The following is a 14,141-nucleotide window of genomic DNA, read 5'->3' on the forward strand; positions in this document are numbered from 1 at the left end:
GATTCCATGAAAATATTTCCCCTCTATCTGGTTCCGACTTGCTTTGCAATACATGAAAGGAACTTATGGCAATCGGATCCTTGTGTAAGTTTTGAGGTGATCCAGAAATGTGATGCATAAGCAACAATCCGCGTTGCATCTGGGCCAGTGGCGCAATGGACAACGCGTCTGACTACGAATCAGAAGATTGTAGGTTCGACTCCTACCTGGCTCGTACATGTTGCCGTGATCGTATAGTGGTTAGTACTCTGCGTTGTGGCCGCAGCAACCCCGGTCCGAATCCGGGTCACGGCAGTAACCCTTTGCTTACTTATATTTAATGATATTTACCCAAGGTTTAAGAATATTCATGGATTTTCAGGAAATACACAACACATTTTATCTACGGCTTGTTCTCTTTGTTCTAGATGGCAAAAATCTGGAAATATGTGATTTAGCCTGTTCCGAAAATGTGTTGTGGAAAAAAGTAAAAACTTCACAAGAGTTCTCAATCACATGAAAATATTTCGTTATTAGCTGGTTTCCATTTGATTTGCCTCACATGATTTCCGGATTCCATGAAAATATTTCCCCTCTATCTGGTTCCGACTTGCTTTGCAATACATGAAAGGAACTTATGGCAATCGGATCCTTGTGTAAGTTTTGAGGTGATCCACAAATGTGATGCATAAGCAAGAATCCACGTTGCATCTGGGCCAGTGGCACAATGGACAACACGTCTGACTACAAATCAGAAGATTGTAGGTTCAACTCCTACCTGGCTCGTACATGTTGCCGTGATCGTATAGTGGTTAGTACTCTGCGTTGTGGCCGCAGCAACCCCGGTCCGAATCCGGGTCACGGCAGTAACCCTTTGCTTACTTATTTTTAATGATATTTACCCAAGGTTTAAGAATATTCATGGATTTTCAGGAAATACACAACACATTTTATCTACGGCTTGTTCTCTTTGTTCTAGATGGCAAAAATCTGGAAATATGTGATTTAGCCTGTTCCGAAAATGTGTTGTGGAAAAAAGTAAAAACTTCACAAGAGTTCTCAATCACATGAAAATATTTCGTTATTAGCTGGTTTCCATTTGATTTGCCTCACATGATTTCCAGATTCCATGAAAATATTTCCCCTCTATCTGGTTCCGACTTGCTTTGCAATACATGAAAGGAACTTATGGCAATCGGATCCTTGTGTAAGTTTTGAGGTGATCCAGAAATGTGATGCATAAGCAACAATCCTCGTTGCATCTGGGCCAGGGGCGCAATGGACAACGCGTCTGACTACGAATCAGAAGATTGTAGGTTCGACTCTTACCTGGCTCGTACATGTTGCCGTGATCGTATAGTGGTTAGTACTCTGCGTTGTGCCCACAGCAGTAACCCTTTGCTTACTTATTTTTAATGATATTTACCCAAGGTTTAAGAATATTCATGGATTTTCAGGAAATACACAACACATTTTATCTACGGCTTGTTCTCTTTATTCTAGATGGCAAAAATCTGGAAATATGTGATTTAGCCTGTTCCGAAAATGTGTTGTGGAAAAAAGTCAAAACTTCACAAGAGTTCTCAATCACATGAAAATATTTCGTTATTAGCTGGTTTCCATTTGATTTGCCTCACATGATTTCCGGATTCCATGAAAATATTTCCCCTCTATCTGGTTCCGACTTGCTTTGCAATACATGAAAGGAACTTATGGCAATCGGATCCTTGTGTAAGTTTTGAGGTGATCCACAAATGTGATGCATAAGCAACAATCCGCGTTGCATCTGGGCCAGTGGCACAATGGACAACGCGTCTGACTACGAATCAGAAGATTGTAGGTTCGACTCCTACCTGGCTCGTACATGTTGCCGTGATCGTATAGTGGTTAGTACTCTGCGTTGTGGCCGCAGCAACCCCGGTCCGAATCCGGGTCACGGCAGTAACCCTTTGCTTACTTATTTTTAATGATATTTACCCAAGGTTTAAGAATATTCATGGATTTTCAGGAAATACACAACACATTTTATCTACGGCTTGTTCTCTTTGTTCTAGATGGCAAAAATCTGGAAATATGTGATTTAGCCTGTTCCGAAAATGTGTTGTGGAAAAAAGTAAAAACTTCACAAGAGTTCTCAATCACATGAAAATATTTCGTTATTAGCTGGTTTCCATTTGATTTGCCTCACATGATTTCCAGATTCCATGAAAATATTTCCCCTCTATCTGGTTCCGACTTGCTTTGCAATACATGAAAGGAACTTATGGCAATCGGATCCTTGTGTAAGTTTTGAGGTGATCCACAAATGTGATGCATAAGCAACAATCCGCGTTGCATCTGGGCCAGTGGCACAATGGACAACGCGTCTGACTACGAATCAGAAGATTGTAGGTTTGACTCCTACCTGGCTCGTACATGTTGCCGTGATCGTATAGTGGTTAGTACTCTGCGTTGTGGCCGCAGCAACCCCGGTCCGAATCCGGGTCACGGCAGTAACCCTTTGCTTACTTATTTTTAATGATATTTACCCAAGGTTTAAGAATATTCATGGATTTTCAGGAAATACACAACACATTTTATCTACGGCTTGTTCTCTTTGTTCTAGATGGCAAAAATCTGGAAATATGTGATTTAGCCTGTTCCGAAAATGTGTTGTGGAAAAAAGTAAAAACTTCACAAGAGTTCTCAATCACATGAAAATATTTCGTTATTAGCTGGTTTCCATTTGATTTGCCTCACATGATTTCCAGATTCCATGAAAATATTTCCCCTCTATCTGGTTCCGACTTGCTTTGCAATACATGAAAGGAACTTATGGCAATCGGATCCTTGTGTAAGTTTTGAGGTGATCCAGAAATGTGATGCATAAGCAACAATACGCGTTGCATCTGGGCCAGTGGCGCAATGGACAACGCGTCTGATTACGAATCAGAAGATTGTAGGTTCGACTCTTACCTGGCTCGTACATGTTGCCGTGATCGTATAGTGGTTAGTACTCTGCGTTGTGGCCGCACCAACCCCGTTCCGAATCCGGGTCACAGCAGTAACCCTTTGCTTACTTATTTTTAATGATATTTACCCAAGGTTTAAGAATATTCATGGATTTTCAGGAAATACACAACACATTTTATCTACGGCTTGTTCTCTTTATTCTAGATGGCAAAAATCTGGAAATATGTGATTTAGCCTGTTCCGAAAATGTGTTGTGGAAAAAAGTAAAAACTTCACAAGAGTTCTCAATCACATGAAAATATTTAGTTATTAGCTGGTTTCCATTTGATTTGCCTCACATGATTTCCAGATTCCATGAAAATATTTCCCCTCTATCTGGTTCCGACTTGCTTTGCAATACATGAAAGGAACTTATGGCAATCGGATCCTTGTGTAAGTTTTGAGGTGATCCAGAAATGTGATGCATAAGCAACAATCCTCGTTGCATCTGGGCCAGTGCCGCAATGGACAACGCGTCTGACTACGAATCAGAAGATTGTAGGTTCGACTCTTACCTGGCTCGTACATGTTGCCGTGATCGTATAGTGGTTAGTACTCTGCGTTGTGGCCGCAGCAACCCCGTTCCGAATCCGGGTCACAACAGTAACCCTTTGCTTACTTATTTTTAATGATATTTACCCAAGGTTTAAGAATATTCATGGATTTTCAGGAAATACACAACACATTTTATCTACGGCTTGTTCTCTTTATTCTAGATGGCAAAAATCTGGAAATATGTGATTTAGCCTGTTCCGAAAATGTGTTGTGGAAAAAAGTAAAAACTTCACAAGAGTTCTCAATCACATGAAAATATTTAGTTATTAGCTGGTTTCCATTTGATTTGCCTCACATGATTTCCAGATTCCATGAAAATATTTCCCCTCTATCTGGTTCCGACTTGCTTTGCAATACATGAAAGGAACTTATGGCAATCGGATCCTTGTGTAAGTTTTGAGGTGATCCAGAAATGTGATGCATAAGCAACAATACGCGTTGCATCTGGGCCAGTGGCGCAATGGACAACGCGTCTGATTACGAATCAGAAGATTGTAGGTTCGACTCTTACCTGGCTCGTACATGTTGCCGTGATCGTATAGTGGTTAGTACTCTGCGTTGTGGCCGCACCAACCCCGTTCCGAATCCGGGTCACAGCAGTAACCCTTTGCTTACTTATTTTTAATGATATTTACCCAAGGTTTAAGAATATTCATGGATTTTCAGGAAATACACAACACATTTTATCTACGGCTTGTTCTCTTTATTCTAGATGGCAAAAATCTGGAAATATGTGATTTAGCCTGTTCCGAAAATGTGTTGTGGAAAAAAGTAAAAACTTCACAAGAGTTCTCAATCACATGAAAATATTTAGTTATTAGCTGGTTTCCATTTGATTTGCCTCACATGATTTCCAGATTCCATGAAAATATTTCCCCTTATCTGGTTCCGACTTGCTTTGCAATACATGAAAGGAACTTATGGCAATCGGATCCTTGTGTAAGTTTTGAGGTGATCCAGAAATGTGATGCATAAGCAACAATCCTCGTTGCATCTGGGCCAGTGCCGCAATGGACAACGCGTCTGACTACGAATCAGAAGATTGTAGGTTCGACTCTTACCTGGCTCGTACATGTTGCCGTGATCGTATAGTGGTTAGTACTCTGCGTTGTGGCCGCAGCAACCCCGTTCCGAATCCGGGTCACAACAGTAACCCTTTGCTTACTTATTTTTAATGATATTTACCCAAGGTTTAAGAATATTCATGGATTTTCAGGAAATACACAACACATTTTATCTACGGCTTGTTCTCTTTATTCTAGATGGCAAAAATCTGGAAATATGTGATTTAGCCTGTTCCGAAAATGTGTTGTGGAAAAAAGTAAAAACTTCACAAGAGTTCTCAATCACATGAAAATATTTAGTTATTAGCTGGTTTCCATTTGATTTGCCTCACATGATTTCCAGATTCCATGAAAATATTTCCCCTCTATCTGGTTCCGACTTGCTTTGCAATACATGAAAGGAACTTATGGCAATCGGATCCTTGTGTAAGTTTTGAGGTGATCCAGAAATGTGATGCATAAGCAACAATACGTGTTGCATCTGGGCCAGTGGCGCAATGGACAACGCGTCTGATTACGAATCAGAAGATTGTAGGTTCGACTCTTACCTGGCTCGTACATGTTGCCGTGATCGTATAGTGGTTAGTACTCTGCGTTGTGGCCGCACCAACCCCGTTCCGAATCCGGGTCACAGCAGTAACCCTTTGCTTACTTATTTTTAATGATATTTACCCAAGGTTTAAGAATATTCATGGATTTTCAGGAAATACACAACACATTTTATCTACGGCTTGTTCTCTTTGTTCTAGATGGCAAAAATCTGGAAATATGTGATTTAGCCTGTTCCGAAAATGTGTTGTGGAAAAAAGTAAAAACTTCACAAGAGTTCTCAATCACATGAAAATATTTCGTTATTAGCTGGTTTCCATTTGATTTGCCTCACATGATTTCCGGATTCCATGAAAATATTTCCCCTCTATCTGGTTCCGACTTGCTTTGCAATACATGAAAGGAACTTATGGCAATCGGATCCTTGTGTAAGTTTTGAGGTGATCCAGAAATGTGATGCATAAGCAACAATCCTCGTTGCATCTGGGCCAGTGGCGCAATGGACAACGCGTCTGACTACGAATCAGAAGATTGTAGGTTCGACTCTTACCTGGCTCGTACATGTTGCCGTGATCGTATAGTGGTTAGTACTCTGCGTTGTGGCCGCAGCAACCCCGTTCCGAATCCGGGTCACAGCAGTAACCCTTTGCTTACTTATTTTTAATGATATTTACCCAAGGTTTAAGAATATTCATGGATTTTCAGGAAATACACAACACATTTTATCTACGGCTTGTTCTCTTTGTTCTAGATGGCAAAAATCTGGAAATATGTGATTTAGCCTGTTCCGAAAATGAGTTATGGAAAAAAGTAAAAACTTCACAAGAGTTCTCAATCACATGAAAATATTTCGTTATTAGCTGGTTTCCATTTGATTTGCCTCACATGATTTCCGGATTCCATGAAAATATTTCCCCTCTATCTGGTTCCGACTTGCTTTGCAATACATGAAAGGAACTTATGGCAATCGGATCCTTGTGTAAGTTTTGAGGTGATCCAGAAATGTGATGCATAAGCAACAATCCTCGTTGCATCTGGGCCAGTGCCGCAATGGACAACGCGTCTGACTACGAATCAGAAGATTGTAGGTTCGACTCTTACCTGGCTCGTACATGTTGCCGTGATCGTATAGTGGTTAGTACTCTGCGTTGTGGCCGCAGCAACCCCGTTCCGAATCCAGGTCACAACAGTAACCCTTTGCTTACTTATTTTTAATGATATTTACCCAAGGTTTAAGAATATTCATGGATTTTCAGGAAATACACAACACATTTTATCTACGGCTTGTTCTCTTTATTCTAGATGGCAAAAATCTGGAAATATGTGATTTAGCCTGTTCCGAAAATGTGTTGTGGAAAAAAGTAAAAACTTCACAAGAGTTCTCAATCACATGAAAATATTTAGTTATTAGCTGGTTTCCATTTGATTTGCCTCACATGATTTCCAGATTCCATGAAAATATTTCCCCTCTATCTGGTTCCGACTTGCTTTGCAATACATGAAAGGAACTTATGGCAATCGGATCCTTGTGTAAGTTTTGAGGTGATCCAGAAATGTGATGCATAAGCAACAATACGCGTTGCATCTGGGCCAGTGGCGCAATGGACAACGCGTCTGATTACGAATCAGAAGATTGTAGGTTCGACTCTTACCTGGCTCGTACATGTTGCCGTGATCGTATAGTGGTTAGTACTCTGCGTTGTGGCCGCACCAACCCCGTTCCGAATCCGGGTCACAGCAGTAACCCTTTGCTTACTTATTTTTAATGATATTTACCCAAGGTTTAAGAATATTCATGGATTTTCAGGAAATACACAACACATTTTATCTACGGCTTGTTCTCTTTGTTCTAGATGGCAAAAATCTGGAAATATGTGATTTAGCCTGTTCCGAAAATGTGTTGCGGAAAAAAGTAAAAACTTCACAAGAGTTCTCAATCACATGAAAATATTTCGTTATTAGCTGGTTTCCATTTTATTTGCCTCACATGATTTCCGGATTCCATGAAAATATTTCCCCTCTATCTGGTTCCGACTTGCTTTGCAATACTGAAAGGAACTTATGGCAATCGGATCCTTGTGTAAGTTTTGAGGTGATCCAGAAATGTGATGCATAAGCAACAATCCGCGTTGCATCTGGGCCAGTGGCGCAATGGACAACGCGTCTGACTACGAATCAGAAGATTGTAGGTTCGACTCCTACCTGGCTCGTACATGTTGCCGTGATCGTATAGTGGTTAGTACTCTGCGTTGTGGCCGCAGCAACCCCGGTCCGAATCCGGGTCACGGCAGTACCCCTTTGCTTACTTATTTTTAATGATATTTACCCAAGGTTTAAGAATATTCATGGATTTTCAGGAAATACACAACACATTTTATCTACGGCTTGTTCTCTTTGTTCTAGATGGCAAAAATCTGGAAATATGTGATTTAGCCTGTTCCGAAAATGTGTTGCGGAAAAAAGTAAAAACTTCACAAGAGTTCTCAATCACATGAAAATATTTCGTTATTAGCTGGTTTCCATTTTATTTGCCTCACATGATTTCCGGATTCCATGAAAATATTTCCCCTCTATCTGGTTCCGACTTGCTTTGCAATACATGAAAGGAACTTATGGCAATCGGATCCTTGTGTAAGTTTTGAGGTGATCCAGAAATGTGATGCATAAGCAACAACCCGCGTTGCATCTGGGCCAGTGGCGCAATGGACAACGCGTCTGACTACGAATCAGAAGATTGTAGGTTCGACTCCTACCTGGCTCGTACATGTTGCCGTGATCGTATAGTGGTTAGTACTCTGCGTTGTGGCCGCAGCAACCCCGGTCCGAATCCGGGTCACGGCAGTAACCCTTTGCTTACTTATTTTTAATGATATTTACCCAAGGTTTAAGAATATTCATGGATTTTCAGGAAATACACAACACATTTTATCTACGGCTTGTTCTCTTTGTTCTAGATGGCAAAAATCTGGAAATATGTGATTTAGCCTGTTCCGAAAATGTGTTGTGGAAAAAAGTAAAAACTTCACAAGAGTTCTCAATCACATGAAAATATTTCGTTATTAGCTGGTTTCCATTTGATTTGCCTCACATGATTTCCGGATTCCATGAAAATATTTCCCCTCTATCTGGTTCCGACTTGCTTTGCAATACATGAAAGGAACTTATGGCAATCGGATCCTTGTGTAAGTTTTGAGGTGATCCAGAAATGTGATGCATAAGCAACAACCCGCGTTGCATCTGGGCCAGTGGCGCAATGGACAACGCGTCTGACTACGAATCAGAAGATTGTAGGTTCGACTCCTACCTGGCTCGTACATGTTGCCGTGATCGTATAGTGGTTAGTACTCTGCGTTGTGGCCGCAGCAACCCCGGTCCGAATCCGGGTCACGGCAGTAACCCTTTGCTTACTTATTTTTAATGATATTTACCCAAGGTTTAAGAATATTCATGGATTTTCAGGAAATACACAACACATTTTATCTACGGCTTGTTCTCTTTGTTCTAGATGGCAAAAATCTGGAAATATGTGATTTAGCCTGTTCCGAAAATGTGTTGTGGAAAAAAGTAAAAACTTCACAAGAGTTCTCAATCACATGAACATATTTCGTTATTAGCTGGTTTCCATTTGATTTGCCTCACATGATTTCCGGATTCCATGAAAATATTTCCCCTCTATCTGGTTCCGACTTGCTTTGCAATACATGAAAGGAACTTATGGCAATCGGATCCTTGTGTAAGTTTTGAGGTGATCCAGAAATGTGATGCATAAGCAACAATCCTCGTTGCATCTGGGCCAGTGGCGCAATGGACAACGCGTCTGACTACAAATCAGAAGATTGTAGGTTCGACTCCTACCTGGCTCGTACATGTTGCCGTGATCGTATAGTGGTTAGTACTCTGCGTTGTGGCCGCAGCAACCCCGGTCCGAATCCGGGTCACGGCAGTAACCCTTTGCTTACTTATTTTTAATGATATTTACCCAAGGTTTAAGAATATTCATGGATTTTCAGGAAATACACAACACATTTTATCTACGGCTTGTTCTCTTTGTTCTAGATGGCAAAAATCTGGAAATATGTGATTTAGCCTGTTCCGAAAATGTGTTGTGGAAAAAAGTAAAAACTTCACAAGAGTTCTCAATCACATGAAAATATTTCGTTATTAGCTGGTTTTCATTTGATTTGCCTCACATGATTTCCGGATTCCATGAAAATATTTCCCCTCTATCTGGTTCCGACTTGCTTTGCAATACATAAAAGGAACTTATGGCAATCGGATCCTTGTGTAAGTTTTGAGGTGATCCAGAAATGTGATGCATAAGCAACAATCCTCGTTGCATCTGGGCCAGTAGCGCAATGGACAACGTGTCTGACTACAAATCAGAAGATTGTAGGTTCGACTCCTACCTGGCTCGTACATGTTGCCGTGATCGTATAGTGGTTAGTACTCTGCGTTGTGGCCGCAGCAACCCCGGTCCGAATCCGGGTCACGGCAGTAACCCTTTGCTTACTTATTTTTAATGATATTTACCCAAGGTTTAAGAATATTCATGGATTTTCAGGAAATACACAACACATTTTATCTACGGCTTGTTCTCTTTGTTCTAGATGGCAAAAATCTGGAAATATGTGATTTAGCCTGTTCCGAAAATGTGTTGTGGAAAAAAGTAAAAACTTCACAAGAGTTCTCAATCACATGAAAATATTTCGTTATTAGCTGGTTTTCATTTGATTTGCCTCACATGATTTCCGGATTCCATGAAAATATTTCCCCTCTATCTGGTTCCGACTTGCTTTGCAATACATAAAAGGAACTTATGGCAATCGGATCCTTGTGTAAGTTTTGAGGTGATCCAGAAATGTGATGCATAAGCAACAATCCTCGTTGCATCTGGGCCAGTAGCGCAATGGACAACGTGTCTGACTACAAATCAGAAGATTGTAGGTTCGACTCCTACCTGGCTCGTACATGTTGCCGTGATCGTATAGTGGTTAGTACTCTGCGTTGTGGCCGCAGCAACCCCGGTCCGAATCCGGGTCACGGCAGTAACCCTTTGCTTACTTATTTTTAATGATATTTACCCAAGGTTTAAGAATATTCATGGATTTTCAGGAAATACACAACACATTTTATCTACGGCTTGTTCTCTTTGTTCTAGATGGCAAAAATCTGGAAATATGTGATTTAGCCTGTTCCGAAAATGTGTTGTGGAAAAAAGTAAAAACTTCACAAGAGTTCTCAATCACATGAAAATATTTCGTTATTAGCTGGTTTTCATTTGATTTGCCTCACATGATTTCCGGATTCCATGAAAATATTTCCCCTCTATCTGGTTCCGACTTGCTTTGCAATACATAAAAGGAACTTATGGCAATCGGATCCTTGTGTAAGTTTTGAGGTGATCCAGAAATGTGATGCATAAGCAACAATCCTCGTTGCATCTGGGCCAGTAGCGCAATGGACAACGTGTCTGACTACAAATCAGAAGATTGTAGGTTCGACTCCTACCTGGCTCGTACATGTTGCCGTGATCGTATAGTGGTTAGTACTCTGCGTTGTGGCCGCAGCAACCCCTGTCCGAATCCGGGTCACGGCAGTAACCCTTTGCTTACTTATTTTTAATGATATTTACCCAAGGTTTAAGAATATTCATGGATTTTCAGGAAATACACAACACATTTTATCTACGGCTTGTTCTCTTTGTTCTAGATGGCAAAAATCTGGAAATATGTGATTTAGCCTGTTCCGAAAATGTGTTGTGGAAAAAAGTAAAAACTTCACAAGAGTTCTCAATCACATGAAAATATTTCGTTATTAGCTGGTTTTCATTTGATTTGCCTCACATGATTTCCGGATTCCATGAAAATATTTCCCCTCTATCTGGTTCCGACTTGCTTTGCAATACATAAAAGGAACTTATGGCAATCGGATCCTTGTGTAAGTTTTGAGGTGATCCAGAAATGTGATGCATAAGCAACAATCCTCGTTACATCTGGGCCAGTAGCGCAATGGACAACGCGTCTGACTACGAATCAGAAGATTGTAGGTTCGATTCCTAACTGCCTCGTACATGTTGCCGTGATTGTATAGTGGTTAGTACTCTGCGTTGTGACTGCAGCAACCCCGATCCGAATCCGGGTCACGGCATTAACCCTTTGCTTACTTATTTTTAATGATATTTACCCAAGGTTTAAGAATATTCATGGATTTTCAGGAAATACACAACACATTTTATCTACGGCTTGTTCTCTTTGTTCTAGATGGCAAAAATCTGGAAATATGTGATTTAGCCTGTTCCGAAAATGTGTTGTGGAAAAAAGTAAAAACTTCACAAGAGTTCTCAATCACATGAAAATATTTCGTTATTAGCTGGTTTTCATTTGATTTGCCTCACATGATTTCCGGATTCCATGAAAATATTTCCCCTCTATCTGGTTCCGACTTGCTTTGCAATACATAAAAGGAACTTATGGCAATCGGATCCTTGTGTAAGTTTTGAGGTGATCCAGAAATGTGATGCATAAGCAACAATCCTCGTTGCATCTGGGCCAGTAGCGCAATGGACAACGTGTCTGACTACAAATCAGAAGATTGTAGGTTCGACTCCTACCTGGCTCGTACATGTTGCCGTGATCGTATAGTGGTTAGTACTCTGCGTTGTGGCCGCAGCAACCCCTGTCCGAATCCGGGTCACGGCAGTAACCCTTTGCTTACTTATTTTTAATGATATTTACCCAAGGTTTAAGAATATTCATGGATTTTCAGGAAATACACAACACATTTTATCTACGGCTTGTTCTCTTTGTTCTAGATGGCAAAAATCTGGAAATATGTGATTTAGCCTGTTCCGAAAATGTGTTGTGGAAAAAAGTAAAAACTTCACAAGAGTTCTCAATCACATGAAAATATTTCGTTATTAGCTGGTTTCCATTTGATTTGCCTCACATGATTTCCGGATTCCATGAAAATATTTCCCCTCTATCTGGTTCCGACTTGCTTTGCAATACATGAAAGGAACTTATGGCAATCGGATCCTTGTGTAAGTTTTGAGGTGATCCAGAAATGTGATGCATAAGCAACAACACGCGTTGCATCTGGGCCAGTGGCGCAATGGACAACGCGTCTGACTACGAATCAGAAGATTGTAGGTTCGACTCCTACCTGGCTCGTACATGTTGCCGTGATCGTATAGTGGTTAGTACTCTGCGTTGTGGCCGCAGCAACCCCGGTCCGAATCCGGATCACGGCAGTAACCGTTTGCTTACTTATTTTTAATGATATTTACCCAAGGTTTAAGAATATTCATGGATTTTCAGGAAATACACAACACATTTTATCTACGGCTTGTTCTCTTTGTTCTAGATGGCAAAAATCTGGAAATATGTGATTTAGCCTGTTCCGAAAATGTGTTGTGGAAAAAAGTAAAAACTTCACAAGAGTTCTCAATCACATGAAAATATTTCGTTATTAGCTGGTTTTCATTTGATTTGCCTCACATGATTTCCGGATTCCATGAAAATATTTCCCCTCTATCTGGTTCCGACTTGCTTTGCAATACATAAAAGGAACTTATGGCAATCGGATCCTTGTGTAAGTTTTGAGGTGATCCAGAAATGTGATGCATAAGCAACAATCCTCGTTGCATCTGGGCCAGTAGCGCAATGGACAACGTGTCTGACTACAAATCAGAAGATTGTAGGTTCGACTCCTACCTGGCTCGTACATGTTGCCGTGATCGTATAGTGGTTAGTACTCTGCGTTGTGGCCGCAGCAACCCCGGTCCGAATCCGGGTCACGGCAGTAACCCTTTGCTTACTTATTTTTAATGATATTTACCCAAGGTTTAAGAATATTCATGGATTTTCAGGAAATACACAACACATTTTATCTACGGCTTGTTCTCTTTGTTCTAGATGGCAAAAATCTGGAAATATGTGATTTAGCCTGTTCCGAAAATGTGTTGTGGAAAAAAGTAAAAACTTCACAAGAGTTCTCAATCACATGAAAATATTTCGTTATTAGCTGGTTTTCATTTGATTTGCCTCACATGATTTCCGGATTCCATGAAAATATTTCCCCTCTATCTGGTTCCGACTTGCTTTGCAATACATAAAAGGAACTTATGGCAATCGGATCCTTGTGTAAGTTTTGAGGTGATCCAGAAATGTGATGCATAAGCAACAATCCTCGTTGCATCTGGGCCAGTAGCGCAATGGACAACGTGTCTGACTACAAATCAGAAGATTGTAGGTTCGACTCCTACCTGGCTCGTACATGTTGCCGTGATCGTATAGTGGTTAGTACTCTGCGTTGTGGCCGCAGCAACCCCTGTCCGAATCCGGGTCACGGCAGTAACCCTTTGCTTACTTATTTTTAATGATATTTACCCAAGGTTTAAGAATATTCATGGATTTTCAGGAAATACACAACACATTTTATCTACGGCTTGTTCTCTTTGTTCTAGATGGCAAAAATCTGGAAATATGTGATTTAGCCTGTTCCGAAAATGTGTTGTGGAAAAAAGTAAAAACTTCACAAGAGTTCTCAATCACATGAAAATATTTCGTTATTAGCTGGTTTTCATTTGATTTGCCTCACATGATTTCCGGATTCCATGAAAATATTTCCCCTCTATCTGGTTCCGACTTGCTTTGCAATACATAAAAGGAACTTATGGCAATCGGATCCTTGTGTAAGTTTTGAGGTGATCCAGAAATGTGATGCATAAGCAACAATCCTCGTTACATCTGGGCCAGTAGCGCAATGGACAACGCGTCTGACTACGAATCAGAAGATTGTAGGTTCGATTCCTAACTGCCTCGTACATGTTGCCGTGATTGTATAGTGGTTAGTACTCTGCGTTGTGACTGCAGCAACCCCGATCCGAATCCGGGTCACGGCATTAACCCTTTGCTTACTTATTTTTAATGATATTTACCCAAGGTTTAAGAATATTCATGGATTTTCAGGAAATACACAACACATTTTATCTACGGCTTGTTC

At 40.7% G+C, this 14,141-nt stretch overlaps 13 non-coding genes across 13 annotated transcripts; all 13 read left to right on the forward strand.

Moving 5' to 3' along the window:
• The first annotated feature begins 141 nt into the window (after positions 1-141).
• Positions 142-214, forward strand: TRNAR-ACG (transfer RNA arginine (anticodon ACG)). Its single transcript has one exon. It is a non-coding gene; the product is annotated as a tRNA-Arg (tRNA).
• A 478-nt stretch (positions 215-692) lies between these two features.
• On the forward strand, positions 693-765 carry TRNAC-ACA (transfer RNA cysteine (anticodon ACA)). The gene has a single exon. It is a non-coding gene; the product is annotated as a tRNA-Cys (tRNA).
• A 6,510-nt stretch (positions 766-7,275) lies between these two features.
• TRNAR-ACG (transfer RNA arginine (anticodon ACG)) lies at positions 7,276-7,348 on the forward strand. Its single transcript has one exon. It is a non-coding gene; the product is annotated as a tRNA-Arg (tRNA).
• Positions 7,349-7,826: 478 nt separating this feature from the next.
• TRNAR-ACG (transfer RNA arginine (anticodon ACG)) lies at positions 7,827-7,899 on the forward strand. The gene has a single exon. It is a non-coding gene; the product is annotated as a tRNA-Arg (tRNA).
• Positions 7,900-8,377: 478 nt separating this feature from the next.
• On the forward strand, positions 8,378-8,450 carry TRNAR-ACG (transfer RNA arginine (anticodon ACG)). The gene has a single exon. It is a non-coding gene; the product is annotated as a tRNA-Arg (tRNA).
• Positions 8,451-8,928: 478 nt separating this feature from the next.
• TRNAC-ACA (transfer RNA cysteine (anticodon ACA)) lies at positions 8,929-9,001 on the forward strand. The gene has a single exon. It is a non-coding gene; the product is annotated as a tRNA-Cys (tRNA).
• A 478-nt stretch (positions 9,002-9,479) lies between these two features.
• On the forward strand, positions 9,480-9,552 carry TRNAC-ACA (transfer RNA cysteine (anticodon ACA)). The gene has a single exon. It is a non-coding gene; the product is annotated as a tRNA-Cys (tRNA).
• Positions 9,553-10,030: 478 nt separating this feature from the next.
• TRNAC-ACA (transfer RNA cysteine (anticodon ACA)) lies at positions 10,031-10,103 on the forward strand. Its single transcript has one exon. It is a non-coding gene; the product is annotated as a tRNA-Cys (tRNA).
• Positions 10,104-10,581: 478 nt separating this feature from the next.
• On the forward strand, positions 10,582-10,654 carry TRNAC-ACA (transfer RNA cysteine (anticodon ACA)). The gene has a single exon. It is a non-coding gene; the product is annotated as a tRNA-Cys (tRNA).
• Positions 10,655-11,683: 1,029 nt separating this feature from the next.
• On the forward strand, positions 11,684-11,756 carry TRNAC-ACA (transfer RNA cysteine (anticodon ACA)). The gene has a single exon. It is a non-coding gene; the product is annotated as a tRNA-Cys (tRNA).
• A 478-nt stretch (positions 11,757-12,234) lies between these two features.
• TRNAR-ACG (transfer RNA arginine (anticodon ACG)) lies at positions 12,235-12,307 on the forward strand. The gene has a single exon. It is a non-coding gene; the product is annotated as a tRNA-Arg (tRNA).
• Positions 12,308-12,785: 478 nt separating this feature from the next.
• Positions 12,786-12,858, forward strand: TRNAC-ACA (transfer RNA cysteine (anticodon ACA)). Its single transcript has one exon. It is a non-coding gene; the product is annotated as a tRNA-Cys (tRNA).
• Positions 12,859-13,336: 478 nt separating this feature from the next.
• Positions 13,337-13,409, forward strand: TRNAC-ACA (transfer RNA cysteine (anticodon ACA)). Its single transcript has one exon. It is a non-coding gene; the product is annotated as a tRNA-Cys (tRNA).
• Positions 13,410-14,141: the final 732 nt, after the last annotated feature.

The sequence above is a fragment of the Rhinoderma darwinii genome, chromosome 3 (genome assembly GCF_050947455.1).
Source record: "Rhinoderma darwinii isolate aRhiDar2 chromosome 3, aRhiDar2.hap1, whole genome shotgun sequence".
NCBI lineage: Eukaryota > Metazoa > Chordata > Amphibia > Anura > Rhinodermatidae > Rhinoderma > Rhinoderma darwinii.